At 38.8% G+C, this 16,994-nt stretch overlaps 5 non-coding genes across 5 annotated transcripts; all 5 read left to right on the top strand.

Annotated features, from left to right (window-relative positions):
* Nucleotides 1-3,948: 3,948 nt before the first annotated feature.
* Nucleotides 3,949-4,021, top strand: TRNAM-CAU (transfer RNA methionine (anticodon CAU)). Its single transcript has one exon. It is a non-coding gene; the product is annotated as a tRNA-Met (tRNA).
* A 3,037-nt stretch (nt 4,022-7,058) lies between these two features.
* TRNAM-CAU (transfer RNA methionine (anticodon CAU)) lies at nt 7,059-7,131 on the top strand. The gene has a single exon. It is a non-coding gene; the product is annotated as a tRNA-Met (tRNA).
* Nucleotides 7,132-10,167: 3,036 nt separating this feature from the next.
* TRNAM-CAU (transfer RNA methionine (anticodon CAU)) lies at nt 10,168-10,240 on the top strand. The gene has a single exon. It is a non-coding gene; the product is annotated as a tRNA-Met (tRNA).
* Nucleotides 10,241-13,281: 3,041 nt separating this feature from the next.
* Nucleotides 13,282-13,354, top strand: TRNAM-CAU (transfer RNA methionine (anticodon CAU)). The gene has a single exon. It is a non-coding gene; the product is annotated as a tRNA-Met (tRNA).
* Nucleotides 13,355-16,407: 3,053 nt separating this feature from the next.
* TRNAM-CAU (transfer RNA methionine (anticodon CAU)) lies at nt 16,408-16,480 on the top strand. Its single transcript has one exon. It is a non-coding gene; the product is annotated as a tRNA-Met (tRNA).
* Nucleotides 16,481-16,994: the final 514 nt, after the last annotated feature.

The following is a 16,994-nucleotide window of genomic DNA, read 5'->3' as shown; positions in this document are numbered from 1 at the left end:
CAAACTTCTCTTCCGAACCTTCAAAGAGAACTATCTGACTTTGGTAAAGTGTCTGGATACAAAATAAACAACGGAAAGTCAGAGGCCTTAAATATCAGCCTACCAGATGTGGAAGTGAAACTACTCAAACTGAATTTCAATTACCGGTGGTGTCCTGCATATATTAAATATCTGGGGGTAAATATATCAAGACACTACAACGCTCTATATCAGGATAACTACCCAGCATTATGGGTAACAATTAAAAAAGATTTGGAACAGTGGCAAGGTTACCAGATATCATGGATAGGGAGAATGGTCTCCGTGAAGATGAATATTCTCCCTAGAATTCTGTACTATTTTCAGACACTCCCGGTCCATGTGCCTGGCACTGATCTAAAGAGCATACAAAACAGAATGTTTAATTTCATTTGGCAGGGCAAAAGACCCAGGGTTGCAAGATCGGTTTTGTTAGCACCAAGAGGAAGGGGGGTATGGCCGTCCCGGATATACACAAATATTACATAGCAGCACAATTGAAACAAGCTGTCATGTGGAATGCCGACCCAGCCAAACACTGCTGGATCGATATTGAATCTAAATATGCCAGAATGCCTTCTCTGCAGGCCTGCCTATGGAGTTTAGATAAAGGAGATAAGCAGACGCATAACCTAAAACTACAAGCGTCCCAGTTCACATGGGATGTATGGTCAAAAAACAAGACCAGATTCGGGCTGTGCTCTGCCAGCCCACAACTCACGCCCCTATCCAACAACCCAAGGTTCCCACCAGGTTGCGAATCTAAGCTTTACGACCGACTAAAAGAGGGGGGGATCGGGACGATTGCGGACCTCCTGAGATTTAACACGTTCCTGAGTCTTCTAGAAGTCAAAACCAAATATAAAATCAGGGAATTGGACACATTTAAATATTTACAAATTCGACATTTTGTCCAAAAGATATGCCCATCCCCAGAATTCCCCTCCCTTACAAAATTCGAACGACTGTGTCAAGCGAACACATACCAAAGGGGATTAATTTCCAATATATATACCATTCTGGAAAACTCAACAACCACTCAAGAGCATGACTATATGCTCAAATGGGCGGCAGACTTGAACATCATAATAGAAAAAGAGACTTGGGAGGAAATTTGGCTGGCCGCCTCAGGAACGTCCTTATGCACCGTTACGAAGGAGAATATTTATAAAATTCTCTACCACTGGTACCTCACCCCAGCGAGGTTGAACCAGATATACCCCCTGGCGTCAGATTTATGCTGGAGAGGCTGCGGTCATAGAGGGGACATGGCCCACATCTGGTGGACCTGTCCGGAAATTGTAAAGTACTGGACTAAGGTTCAAAATTTGATAAAAGAGGTCATAGACCTAGAATTACCTATAGAACCGCTGACCTTCCTACTTGCTAGGCCAATACCAGGTATTGCCCGGACAACTGGGAAATTGATCTCCCATATTCTAACTGCGGCCAGATGTGAGATAGCGGCCTCCTGGAAGAGACAAACCACACCATCCAAAAAATCCATTAAAAAAAGGGTCAATGAAGTGATGATAATGGAGAAGTTGACGGCAATGCTGAGGCAAAAGCTTATCGCCTTTGATAAGATATGGGAACCCTGGTGGCTCCTCAACAGATGAAGGCCCTGATAGACAGAAAGCTAGCATTGGCGCAAATCAGTCTCACCCGAATCCCTATGCCGGTCCAGTAGGTCTAAGGGTCACAAGGATAGGGTCTCCAGGAAGTGAAACTCCCCCCCCCCCCATCTCCCGTCCCTTACCCCCCCCCCCCTTCTGCCCTTTCTGTCCTCTCTCTTCGAGGACCTCCTTTTCAGGGACAACCAAGGTGGTCCCTTCTTTACCCCAGAAAAAGTTAAAATGTTTATGTATTAGGCGATGTAATGAACCTGTAAATCACCTGTTGTACCAATGCCTAATAAAACTATTTGGAAAAAAAAAAAAAGGCTAATAAGTGGTGCATGCGCGACACCAGATGGGATGGTCAAATATATTTATTTTTTGTTCACATTTGCATTTATGGTAGTAAATATTTGGTATTTTGTATGAATATTGCCACCAATCACACCAGTCACACCTTTGTTTACCGCGGTTGATTTCCTTGAATTACCTGGATTCTGATTTCTTTGGGTGCAATTCTTCGCGTATCTGCCAGGTGGCAGAAATGAATGAATACTAATGTGTACAGTACTGTGCAACTGCGTCAATTTGCAGGTGTTTAAAAAACAAATAAAAGCCAAGTCTACAGAACCACAGTGGTCCATTGTGAATCGATCTTGATCCTTAAAGACGCTGAAGACGTTATCAAACTTAGGCGTTGCATAATAAAAACCTCTAAAACACAATGTTGTGGGCTTTTTTCTACATTCTTATCCCTGCACAATTGCTGACTGAACTAGACACCATGTGTACACCGTAAACGTATAAGAAACCTGACTGTAGTTATGCATTTTTAATATGTTCTGCAATTAATGCTGCAACAGATAAGCTGGCGACTTTATCAGAAATATATGAATATTTCATTTCGAACTATGATTTTTACAAATGTTCACCTGACGTTCATAGGTGGAAGCATTCGGTAAGGCAAACCTTAACTAACGACCATTGCTTTTTTCGCATTGTCCCTTCTTAATAATTCATCCTCGACTCAGCATATGTCGGGATCATCTCCAAATACATCGGATCGAACACCTCCGGAGGCTTTCCCCCACTGTTACAGCCCTGGAAAAGTAATCGAACGTTCGGAGGAGAAATAATTGAGTCTGACACCAATGTGCGATCAAAAATATCTCCTGTTTATTAGGCGTTCACATTCAGGTTATATAGGCCTTGAAACAAAGATGAATATTTGCCAATTTCCATTTCCCTTATTTTGTGCTTATGTTAGACATAACATGTCATTAAATCATTTATTTGGAAACTACCGTACATCACATGATTCAAGATTAAATAGCTGAGACCGTACATAAGTTCCCGTTTGTGCCTTATTTGGTCAATACTTCCTATTTCAACACAGAAGCTCAGCCAAAATTAGATACAGAAAAAGGGTAGTTGGAAAAATGTTAGTTAAATCGTGTGACTAAGCATAATGGCAGTGTTAGTATAAAAATGGTTATACAGCAGACAAAATGGAGTCACCCCTGAAATATATATATTATCATCCCTCCTCCCGAAGATAGAAGAGGGTATTGGTGTATGATCCCAGATTTGGCAACTGCAAAATGAGAAAGGTCGGGTTTAATCCATTACGTTTAAAGCTGCAGTTCAAGCTGCTGTTTAAAAAAAACTAATGTATTCCTGCATTGTGATTGACTGAGCAGTTACTACAGTAGATACAATTGGTGAACTGCTAGGGAGAGGGTGGGGCTCAAGAGCCAGAGCCTATCAGAAGGAGAAGGGGGCTGTCTCTTTGGAAACGCTTCCTACAGTACAATAGAAACATTAAAAATGTCTTTCAAACATTTAAAAAAAAAATGTTTGCTACAAGTTTGTTCTCATAGTACAGAACTAATTTATTTAAAAATGTTATTTCTATTACTATTGGGGAAAAAAAAACCAGATGGGACTCGAACCCACAATCCCTGGCTTAAGAGGCCATAGTTTCTTATGATATTTCATTATAATTTCAATTGTGCAATCATTCTTACTGCTTTACTACCAATAAAATACCAGTGAATGCTCAAATATTTCAAAACGAGGAAAAGAAAGCTAATTGGTGGTATAATTGTGAGCATAGCTGCCTTCCAAGCAGTTGACCTGGGTTCGGGTTCCTGGCCAACGCAGGTGTTATTATTTTTAAATACTAAACCATTATTTAGCAAATCATTTTGCGTGCAGATATAGGACATAGTTACAGTGTGCGTAAAAACAGCTTTTTTAATGTAATATTGATTCTGGCAATTTGTTCATTTCTTTTTCATAACTTGTAGTATATGCCTCATTAGCGCAGTAGGTAGCGCGTCAGTCTCATAATCTGAAGGTCGTGAGTTCGATCCTCACATGGGGCATTACTTTTCATTTACTTTTTAATACAAATGTATTTCCTTTTTGATCACATTTGCATTTACTCTACGGTAGTAAATATTTTGTATTTTGTATGAATATTGTTGTATCACTTTTATGTAACTATTGTTTTTTTATAAATATTTGTAAATATTAATAAAAACTCATTGACCAATTACAGTACGCTCATGCCATCGAACAAACAACAAAAAAATGCAACGACCCCACGGGATGCCTCCTTTGTCTTTTAAAAACACAGTATGGGGACTAAAGATCAAGAAGCGTTGGTCGCGGGTGAAGACGCAGACCCAGAACCAGACTCCAAGGAGGAAGTAGACACCCCACTCACTCATAAAGAAATGCTGGTATTTGTTCAGGATATCAAGAGCTCTTTTCACTCTGAGATACACAGCATCCACCGCAGTCTCAAACACAAAATAGCGTCTATAGGAGACCATATTGCGGACTTGGAAGAGAAGGTAGCTACAACCGCTCATGCTCAAGAAACCCAGGCCCAGGAAGTCCATGAGCTAAAATCCCAAGTTAAAATAATCTTTGAGAAACTGGAGAACACAGAGAACCGGTCAAGACACAACAATCTGCAGATCAGAGGAGTGCCGGAAGAAGTGGACAATGCCAAATTAGACACATATCTTACCTGGATTTTCACGTCCCTTCTACCAGAAACATTGGTAGATAAACTCATGATGGACAGAGCTCACAGGCTTCCTAGTCCTAAAAATCGTGACCTAGCAAAGCCACGGAATGTGATCACACGTCTGCACTATATCCGTACCAAAGAGGAGTACTAGATCATTTAGTGTTTCAAGTCATGTGGCAGAGAACGAGCGTTTTTACTTTGATCAGATTCTGATTCCCCATTAGATTTCTCTTATTTAGAGAGAAGAATAATTTAATACAGCACTAGAGCTTTGGAAATGTGTTGTTTTTTATATACTATTATTCCTATAAAAATGGTTTATTAAGGCAGGGGTGCACAAACTTGGGGCCCTTGATTATTTATGGGGGGTACGGAGCTTACAGAGGCTCCGCTCTCTTCCTGAAAATCTTGCCTCAATATATAAATGCACTCATAACTTCCTTTTTCTAATACTTAGACAGACATCATTTCACTGGTGGCTTCTTTGCTCTCCACATGCAAACATGCACACATGCACCTAATTTTTCCAGTCTTAATTCTTTTTTATAACTGCCATTTATGCTATCTTTATACAGCGTTGGTGGTATAGTGGTGAGCATAGCTGCCTTCCAAGCAGTTGACCCGGGTTTGATTCCCGGCCAACGCAGGTGTTGCTATTTTTAAATACTAAAACATTATTATGAAATCATATTTGCGTGCTGATATATGTATGTGGTTTGTGCTAGTTTTATCTCTTTTTGATGACATCCTAGTGACTCAACTCGGAATCATTTTAACTTTTTGGCAAGGACGACATACCTATATAAAGGCTAATTTTGTAAGCATCAAAACTCCAGAGTTATGAAGTGTAACATAAATCTTTTTGGACTTCAACTATTTTTTTGTACAATTAATTAACATCCAGAAAAGAAGTGGACGAAGAAAACATTAAAAGGCTAATAAGTGGTGCATGCACGACACCAGATGGGATGGTCAAATATATTTATTTTTTGTTCACATTTGCATTTATGGTAGAAAATATTTGGTATTTTGTATGAATATTGCCACCAATCACACCAGTCACACCTTTGTTTACCGCGGTTGATTTCCTTGAATTACCTGGATTCTGATTTCTTTGGGTGCAATTCTTCGCGTATCTGCCAGGTGGCAGAAATGAATGAATACTAATGTGTACAGTACTGTGCTACTGCGTCAATTTGCAGGTGTTTAAAAAACAAATAAAAGCCAAGTCTACAGAACCACAGTGGTCCATTGTGAATCGATCTTGGTCCTTAAAGACGCTGAAGACGTTATCAAACTTAGGCGTTGCATAATAAAAACCTCTAAAACACAATGTTGTGGGCTTTTTTCTACATTCTTATCCCTGCACAATTGCTGACTGAACTAGACACCATGTGTACACCATAAACGTATAAGAAACCTGACTGTAGTTATGCATTTTTAATATGTTCTGCAATTAATGCTGCAACAGATAAGCTGGCGACTTTATCAGAAATATATGAATATTTCATTTCGAACTATGATTTTTACAAATGTTCACCTGACGTTCATGGGTGGAAGCGTTCGGTAAGGCAAACCTTAACTAACGACCATTGCTTTTTTCGCATTGTCCCTCCTCCCGAAGATAGAAGAGGGTATTGGTGTATGATCCCAGATTTGGCAACTGCAAAATGAGAAAGGTCGGGTTTAATCCATTACGTTTAAAGCTGCAGTTCAAGCTGCTGTTTAAAAAAAACAAATGTATTCCTGCATTGTGATTGACTGAGCAGTTACTACAGTAGATACAATTGGTGAACTGCTAGGGAGAGGGCGGGGCTCAAGAGCCAGAGCCTATCAGAAGGAGAAGGGGGCTGTCTCTTTGGAAACGCTTCCTACAGTACAATAGAAACATTAAAAATGTCTTTCAAACATTTAAAAAAAAATGTATGCTACAAGTGTGTTCTCATAGTACAGAACTAATTTATTTAAAAATGTTATTTCTATTACTATTGGGGAAAAAAAACCAGATGGGACTCGAACCCACAATCCCTGGCTTAGGAGGCCATAGTTTCTAATGATATTTCATTATAATTTCAATTGTGCAATCATTCTTACTGCTTTACTACCAATAACATACCAGTGAATGCTCAAATATTTCAAAACGAGGAAAAGAAAGCTAATTGGTGGTATAATTGTGAGCATAGCTGCCTTCCAAGCAGTTGACCTGGGTTCGGGTTCCTGGTCAACGCAGGTGTTATTATTTTTAAATACTAAACCATTATTTAGCAAATCATGTTTGCATGCAGATATAGGACATAGTTACAGTGTGCGTAAAAACAGCTTTTTTAATGTAATATTGATTCTGGCAATTTGTTCATTTCTTTTTCATAACTAAAGTATATGCCTCATTAGTGCAGTAGGTAGCGCGTCAGTCTCATAATCTGAATGTCGTGAGTTCGATCCTCACATGGGGCATTACTCTTCATTTACTTTTTAATACAAATGTATTTTCTTTTTGTTCACATTTGCATTTACTGTACGGTAGTAAATATTTTGTATTTTGTATGAATATTGTTGTATCACTTTTATGTAACTATTGTTTTTTATAAATATTTGTAAATATTAATAAAACCTCATTGACCAATTACAGTACGCTCATGCCATCCAACAAACAACAAAAAAATGCAACGACCCCACGGGATGCCTCCTTTGTCTTTTAAAAACACAGTATGGGGACTAAAGATCAAGAAGCGTTGGTCGCGGGTGAAGACGCAGACCCAGAACCAGACTCAAAGGAGGAAGTAGACACCCCACTCACTAATAAAGAAATGCTGGTATTTGTTCAGGATATCAAGAGCTCTTTTCACTCTGAGATACACAGCATCCACCGCAGTCTCAAAGACAAAATAGCGTCTATAGGAGACCATATTGCGGACTTGGAAGAGAAGGTAGCTACAAACGCTCATGCTCAAGAAACCCAGGCCCAGGAAGTCCATGAGCTAAAACCCCAAGTTAAAATAATCTTTGAGAAACTGGAGAACACAGAGAACCGGTCAAGACACAACAATCTGCAGATCAGAGGAGTGCCGGAAGAAGTGGACTATGCCAATTTAGACACATATCTTACCTGGATTTTCACGTCCCTTCTACCAGAAACATTGGTAGATAAACTCATGATGGACAGAGCTCACAGGCTTCCTAGTCCTAAAAATCGTGACCTAGCAAAGCCACGGGATGTGATCACACGTCTGCACTATATCCGTACCAAAGAGGAGTATTAGATCATTTAGTGTTTCAAGTCATGTGGCAGAGAACGAGCGTTTTTACTTTGATCAGATTCTGATTCCCCATTAGATTTCTCTTATTTAGAGAGAAGAATAATTTAATACAGCACTAGAGCTTTGGAAATGTGTTGTTTTTTATATACTATTATTCCTATAAAAATGGTTTATTAAGGCAGACGTGCACAAACTTGGGGCCCTTGATTATTTATGGGGGGTACGGAGCTTACAGAGGCTCCGCTCTCTTCCTGAAAATCTTGCCTCAATATATAAATGCACTCATAACTTCCTTTTTCTAATACTTAGACAGACATCATTTCACTGGTGGCGTCTTTGCTCTCCACATGCAAACATGCACACATGCACCTAATTTTTCCAGTCTTAATTCTTTTTTATAACTGCCATTTATGCTATCTTTATACAGCGTTGGTGGTATAGTGGTGAGCATAGCTGCCTTCCAAGCAGTTGACCCGGGTTTGATTCCCGGCCAACGCAGGTGTTGCTATTTTTAAATACTAAAACATTATTATGAAATCATATTTGCGTGCTGATATATGTATGTGGTTTGTGCTAGTTTTATCTCTTTTTGATGACATCCTAGTGACTCAACTCGGAATCATTTTAACTTTTTGGCAAGGACGACATACCTATATAAAGGCTAATTTTGTAAGCATCAAAACTCCAGAGTTATGAAGTGTAACATAAATCTTTTTGGACTTCAACTATTTTTTTGTACAATTAATTAACATCCAGAAAAGAAGTGGACGAAGAAAACATTAAAAGGCTAATAAGTGGTGCATGCACGACACCAGATGGGATGGTCAAATATATTTATTTTTTGTTCACATTTGCATTTATGGTAGAAAATATTTGGTATTTTGTATGAATATTGCCACCAATCACACCAGTCACACCTTTGTTTACCGCGGTTGATTTCCTTGAATTACCTGGATTCTGATTTCTTTGGGTGCAATTCTTCGCGTATCTGCCAGGTGGCAGAAATGAATGAATACTAATGTGTACAGTACTGTGCTACTGCGTCAATTTGCAGGTGTTTAAAAAACAAATAAAAGCCAAGTCTACAGAACCACAGTGGTCCATTGTGAATCGATCTTGGTCCTTAAAGACGCTGAAGACGTTATCAAACTTAGGCGTTGCATAATAAAAACCTCTAAAACACAATGTTGTGGGCTTTTTTCTACATTCTTATCCCTGCACAATTGCTGACTGAACTAGACACCATGTGTACACCGTAAACGTATAAGAAACCTGACTGTAGTTATGCATTTTTAATATGTTCTGCAATTAATGCTGCAACAGATAAGCTGGCGACTTTATCAGAAATATATGAATATTTCATTTCGAACTATGATTTTTACAAATGGTCACCTGACGTTCATGGGTGGAAGCGTTCGGTAAGGCAAACCTTAACTAACGACCATTGCTTTTTTCGCATTGTCCCTCCTCCCGAAGATAGAAGAGGGTATTGGTGTATGATCCCAGATTTGGCAACTGCAAAATGAGAAAGGTCGGGTTTAATCCATTACGTTTAAAGCTGCAGTTCAAGCTGCTGTTTAAAAAAAACAAATGTATTCCTGCATTGTGATTGACTGAGCAGTTACTACAGTAGATACAATTGGTGAACTGCTAGGGAGAGGGCGGGGCTCAAGAGCCAGAGCCTATCAGAAGGAGAAGGGGGCTGTCTCTTTGGAAACGCTTCCTACAGTACAATAGAAACATTAAAAATGTCTTTCAAACATTTAAAAAAAAATGTATGCTACAAGTGTGTTCTCATAGTACAGAACTAATTTATTTAAAAATGTTATTTCTATTACTATTGGGGAAAAAAAATCAGATGGGACTCGAACCCACAATCCCTGGCTTAGGAGGCCATAGTTTCTAATGATATTTCATTATAATTTCAATTGTGCAATCATTCTTACTGCTTTACTACCAATAACATACCAGTGAATGCTCAAATATTTCAAAACGAGGAAAAGAAAGCTAATTGGTGGTATAATTGTGAGCATAGCTGCCTTCCAAGCAGTTGACCTGGGTTCGGGTTCCTGGTCAACGCAGGTGTTATTATTTTTTAATACTAAACCATTATTTAGCAAATCATGTTTGCATGCAGATATAGGACATAGTTACAGTGTGCGTAAAAACAGCTTTTTTAATGTAATATTGATTCTGGCAATTTGTTCATTTCTTTTTCATAACTAAAGTATATGCCTCATTAGTGCAGTAGGTAGCGCGTCAGTCTCATAATCTGAATGTCGTGAGTTCGATCCTCACATGGGGCATTACTCTTCATTTACTTTTTAATACAAATGTATTTTCTTTTTGTTCACATTTGCATTTACTGTACGGTAGTAAATATTTTGTATTTTGTATGAATATTGTTGTATCACTTTTATGTAACTATTGTTTTTTATAAATATTTGTAAATATTAATAAAACCTCATTGACCAATTACAGTACGCTCATGCCATCCAACAAACAACAAAAAAATGCAACGACCCCACGGGATGCCTCCTTTGTCTTTTAAAAACACAGTATGGGGACTAAAGATCAAGAAGCGTTGGTCGCGGGTGAAGACGCAGACCCAGAACCAGACTCAAAGGAGGAAGTAGACACCCCACTCACTAATAAAGAAATGCTGGTATTTGTTCAGGATATCAAGAGCTCTTTTCACTCTGAGATACACAGCATCCACCGCAGTCTCAAAGACAAAATAGCGTCTATAGGAGACCATATTGCGGACTTGGAAGAGAAGGTAGCTACAAACGCTCATGCTCAAGAAACCCAGGCCCAGGAAGTCCATGAGCTAAAACCCCAAGTTAAAATAATCTTTGAGAAACTGGAGAACACAGAGAACCGGTCAAGACACAACAATCTGCAGATCAGAGGAGTGCCGGAAGAAGTGGACTATGCCAAATTAGACACATATCTTACCTGGATTTTCACGTCCCTTCTACCAGAAACATTGGTAGATAAACTCATGATGGACAGAGCTCACAGGCTTCCTAGTCCTAAAAATCGTGACCTAGCAAAGCCACGGGATGTGATCACACGTCTGCACTATATCCGTACCAAAGAGGAGTATTAGATCATTTAGTGTTTCAAGTCATGTGGCAGAGAACGAGCGTTTTTACTTTGATCAGATTCTGATTCCCCATTAGATTTCTCTTATTTAGAGAGAAGAATAATTTAATACAGCACTAGAGCTTTGGAAATGTGTTGTTTTTTATATACTATTATTCCTATAAAAATGGTTTATTAAGGCAGAGGTGCACAAACTTGGGGCCCTTGATTATTTATGGGGGGTACGGAGCTTACAGAGGCTCCGCTCTCTTCCTGAAAATCTTGCCTCAATATATAAATGCACTCATAACTTCCTTTTTCTAATACTTAGACAGATGCCATTTTCACTGGTGGCGTCTTTGCTCTCCACATGCAAACATGCACACATGCACCTAATTTTTCCAGTCTTAATTCTTTTTTATAACTGCCTGTTATGCTATCTTTATACAGCGTTGGTGGTATAGTGGTGAGCATAGCTGCCTTCCAAGCAGTTGACCCGGGTTCGATTATCGGCCAACGCAGGTGTTGCTATTTTTAAATACTAAAACATTATTATGAAATCATCTTTGCGTGCTGATATATGTATGTGGTTTATGCTAGTTTTATCTTTTTTTGATGACTTCCTAGTGACTCAACTCGGAATAATTTTAACTTTTTGGCAAGGACGACATACCTATATAAAGGCTAATTTTGTAAGCATCAAAACTCCAGAGTTATGAAGTGTAACATAAATCTTTTTGGACTTCAACTATTTTTTGTACAATTAATTAACATCCAGAAAAGAAGTGGACGAAGAAAACATTAAAAGGCTAATAAGTGGTGCATGCGCGACACCAGATGGGATGGTCAAATATATTTATTTTTTGTTCACATTTGCATTTATGGTAGTAAATATTTGGTATTTTGTATGAATATTGCCACCAATCACCAGTCACACCTTTGTTTACCGCGGTTGATTTCCTTGAATTACCTGGATTCTGATTTCTTTGGGTGCAATTCTTCGCGTAACTGCCAGGTGGCAGAAATGAATGAATACTAATGTGTACAGTACTGTGCTACTGCGTCAATTTGCAGGTGTTTAAAAAACAAATAAAAGCCAAGTCTACAGAACCACAGTGGTCCATTGTGAATCGATCTTGGTCCTTAAAGAAGCTGAAGACGTTATCAAACTTAGGCGTTGCATAATAAAAACCTCTAAAACACAATGTTGTGGGCTTTTTTCTACATTCTTATCCCTGCACAATTGCTGACTGAACTAGACACCATGTGTACACCATAAACGTATAAGAAACCTGACTGTAGTTATGCATTTTTAATATGTTCTGCAATTAATGCTGCAACAGATAAGCTGGCGACTTTATCAGAAATATATGAATATTTCATTTCGAACTATGATTTTTACAAATGTTCACCTGACGTTCATGGGTGGAAGCGTTCGGTAAGGCAAACCTTAACTAACGACCATTGCTTTTTTCGCATTGTCCCTCCTCCCGAAGATAGAAGAGGGTATTGGTGTATGATCCCAGATTTGGCAACTGCAAAATGAGAAAGGTCGGGTTTAATCCATTACGTTTAAAGCTGCAGTTCAAGCTGCTGTTTAAAAAAAACAAATGTATTCCTGCATTGTGATTGACTGAGCAGTTACTACAGTAGATACAATTGGTGAACTGCTAGGGAGAGGGCAGGGCTCAAGAGCCAGAGCTTATCAGAAGGAGAAGGGGGCTGTCTCTTTGGAAACGCTTCCTACAGTACAATAGAAACATTAAAAATGTCTTTCAAACATTTAAAAAAAAATGTATGCTACAAGTGTGTTCTCATAGTACAGAATTAATTTATTTAAAAATGTTATTTCTATTACTATTACTATTGGGAAAAAAAAACCAGATGGGACTCGAACCCACAATCCCTGGCTTAGGAGGCCATAGTTTCTAATGATATTTCATTATAATTTCAATTGTGCAATCATTCTTACTGCTTTACTACCAATAACATACCAGTGAATGCTCAAATATTTCAAAACGAGGAAAAGAAAGCTAATTGGTGGTATAATTGTGAGCATAGCTGTCTTCCAAGCAGTTGACCTGGGTTCGGGTTCCTGGCCAACGCAGGTGTTATTATTTTTAAATACTAAACCATTATTTAACAAATCATGTTTGCGTGCAGATATAGGACATAGTTACAGTGTGCGTAAAAACAGCTTTTTTAATGTAATATTGATTCTGGCAATTTGTTAATTTCTTTTTCATAACTAAAAGTATATGCCTCATTAGCGCAGTAGGTAGCGCGTCAGTCTCATAATCTGAAGGTCGTGAGTTCGATCCTCACATGGGGCATTACTTTCATTTACTTTTTAATACAAATGTATTTCCTTTTTGTTCACATTTGCATTTACTGTACGGTTGTAAATATTTTGTATTTTGTATGAATATTGTTGTATCACTTTTATGTAACTATTGTTTTTTATAAATATTTGTAAATATTAATAAAAACTCATTGACCAATTACAGTACGCTCATGCCATCCAACAAACAACAAAAAAATGCGACGACCCCACGGGATGCCTCCTTTGTCTTTTAAAAACACAGTATGGGGACTAAAGATCAAGAAGCGTTGGTCGCGGGTGAAGACGCAGACCCAGAACCAGACTCCAAGGAGGAAGTAGACACCCCACTCACTCATAAAGAAATGCTGGTATTTGTTCAGGATATCAAGAGCTCTTTTCACTCTGAGATACACAGCATCCACCGCATTCTCAAAGACAAAATAGCATCTATAGGAGACCATATTGCGGACTTGGAAGAGAAGGTAGCTACAACCGCTCATGCTCAAGAAACCCAGGCCCAGGAAGTCCATGAGCTAAAACCCCAAGTTAAAATAATCTTTGAGAAACTGGAGAACACAGAGAACCGGTCAAGACACAACAATCTGCAGATCAGAGGAGTGCCGGAAGAAGTGGACAATGCCAAATTAGACACATATCTTACCTGGATTTTCACGTCCCTTCTACCAGAAACATTGGTAGATAAACTCATGATGGACAGAGCTCACAGGCTTCCTAGTCCTAAAAATCGTGACCTAGCAAAGCCACGGGATATGATCACACGTCTGCACTATATCCGTACCAAAGAGGAGTATTAGATCATTTAGTGTTTCAAGTCATGTGGCAGAGAACGAGCATTTTTACTTTGATCAGATTCTGATTCCCCATTAGATTTCTCTTATTTAGAGAGAAGAAAAATTTAATACAGCACTAGAGCTTTGGAAATGTGTTGTTTTTTATATACTATTATTCCTATAAAAATGGTTTGTTAAGGCAGGGGTGCACAAACTTGAGGCCCTTGATTATTTATGGGGGGTACGGAGCTTACAGAGGCTCCGCTCTCTTCCCGAAAATATTGCCTCAATATATAAATGCACTCATAACTTCCTTTTTCTAATACTTAGACAGACTCCATTTTCACTGGTGGCATCTTTGCTCTCCACATGCAAACATGCACACATGCAAACATGCACACATGCACCTAATTTTTCCAGTCTTAATTCTTTTGTATAACTGCCATTTATGCAATCTTTATACAGTGTTGGTGGTATAGTGGGGAGCATAGCTGCCTTCCAAACAGTTGACCCGGGTTCGATTTCCGGCCAACGCAGGTGTTGCTAATTTTAAATACTAAAACATTATTATGAAATCATCTTTGCGTGCTGATATATGTATGTGGTTTGTGCTAGTTTTATCTCTTTTTGATGACTTCCTAGTGACTCAACTCGGAATCATTTTAACTTTTTGGCAAGGACGACATACCTATATAAAGGCTAATTTTGTAAGCATCAAAACCCCAGAGTTATGAAGTGTAACATAAATCTTTTTGGACTTCAACTATGTTTTTGTACAATTAATTAACATCCAGAAAAGAAGTGGACGAAGAAAACATTAAAAGGCTAATAAGTGGTGCATGCGCAACACCAGATGGGATGGTCAAATATATTTATTTTTTGTTCACATTTGCATTTATGGTAGTAAATATTTGGTATTTTGTATGAATATTCCCACCAATCACACCAGTCACACCTTTGTTTACCGCGGTTGATTTCCTTGAATTACCTGGATTCTGATTTCTTTGGGTGCATTTCTTCGCGTATCTGCCAGGTGGCAGAAATGAATGAATACTAATGTGTACAGTACTGTGCTACTGCGTCAATTTGCAGGTGTTTAAAAAACAAATAAAAGCCAAGTCTACAGAACCACAGTGGTCCATTGTGAATCGATCTTGGTCCTTAAAGACGCTGAAGACGTTATCAAACTTAGGCGTTGCATAATAAAAACCTCTAAAATACAATGTTGTGGGCTTTTTTCTACATTCTTATCCCTGCACAATTGCTGACTGAACTAGACACCATGTGTACACCGTACACGTATAAGAAACCTGACTGTAGTTATGCATTTTTAATATGTTCTGCAATTAATGCTGCAACAGATAAGCTGGCGATTTTATCAGAAATATATGAATATTTAATTTCGAACTATGATTTTTACAAATGTTCACCTGACGTTCATGGGTGGAAGCGTTCGGTAAGGCAAACCTTAACTAACGACCATTGCTTTTTTCACATTGTCCCTCCTCCCGAAGATAGAAGAGGGTATTGGTGTAGGATCCCAGATTTGGCAACTGCAAAATGAGAAAGGTCGGGTTTAATCCATTACGTTTAAAGCTGCAGTTCAAGCTGCTGTTTAAAAAAAACAAATGTATTTCTGCATTGTGATTGACTGAGCAGTTACTACAGTAGATACAATTGGTGAACTGCTAGGGAGAGGGCGGGGCTCAAGAGTCAGAGCCTATCAGAAGGAGAAGGGGGCTGTCTCTTTGGAAACGCTTCCTACAGTACAATAGAAACATTAAAAATGTCTTTCAAACATTTAAAAAAAAATGTATGCTACAAGTTTGTTCTCATAGTACAGAACCAATTTATTTAAAAATGTTATTTCTATTACTATTGGGGAAAAAAACCCAGATGGGACTGGAACCCACAATCCCTGGCTTAGGAGGCCATAGTTTCTTATGATATTTCATTATAATTTCAATTGTGCAATCTTTCTTACTGCTTTACTACCAATAAAATACCAGTGAATGCTCAAATATTTCAAAACGAGGAAAAGAAAGCTAATTGGTGGTATAATTGTGAGCATAGCTGCCTTCCAAGCAGTTGACCTGGGTTCGGGTTCCTGGCCAACGCAGGTGTTATTATTTTTAAATACTAAACCATTATTTAGCAAATCATGTTTGCGTGCAGATATAGGACATAGTTACAGTGTGCGTAAAAACAGCTTTTTTAATGTAATATTGATTCTGGCAATTTGTTCATTTCTTTTTCATAACTAAAAGTATATGCCTCATTAGCGCAGTAGGTAGCGCGTCAGTCTCATAATCTGAAGGTCGTGAGTTCGATCCTCACATGGGGCATTACTTTTCATTTACTTTTTAATACAAATGTATTTCCTTTTTGTTCACATTTGCATTTACTGTACGGTAGTAAATATTTTGTATTTTGTATGAATATTGTTGTATCACTTTTATGTAACTATTGTTTTTTATAAATATTTGTAAATATTATTAAAAACTCATTGACCAATTACAGTACGCTCATGCCATCCAACAAACAACAAAAAAATGCGACGACCCCACGGGATGCCTCCTTTGTCTTTTAAAAACACAGTATGGGGACTAAAGATCAAGAAGCGTTGGTCGCGGGTTAAAGAGGAGCAGCCGAGCATGGATCCCGTCCGTCAGCGGGCGCTGGTGCGGCCTGAGGCCCGGATCAGTCCCACAACCGTGGTGACCCGGATCAGTCCCACAACCGTGGTGACTCCCAGTGCGGAGGAGGGGGCGATCGATAAGACCCTCGAGGAGCCCGATCTCATCAAAAGCCAGCGGAGCGGTAAGGAGTGTCCATCACCCCCTTATTCCCGCCAGGAGG

The sequence above is a fragment of the Ascaphus truei genome, chromosome 20 (assembly GCF_040206685.1).
Source record: "Ascaphus truei isolate aAscTru1 chromosome 20, aAscTru1.hap1, whole genome shotgun sequence".
Lineage (NCBI taxonomy): Eukaryota > Metazoa > Chordata > Amphibia > Anura > Ascaphidae > Ascaphus > Ascaphus truei.
This window is presented reverse-complemented; position numbering and strand designations above follow the sequence as displayed.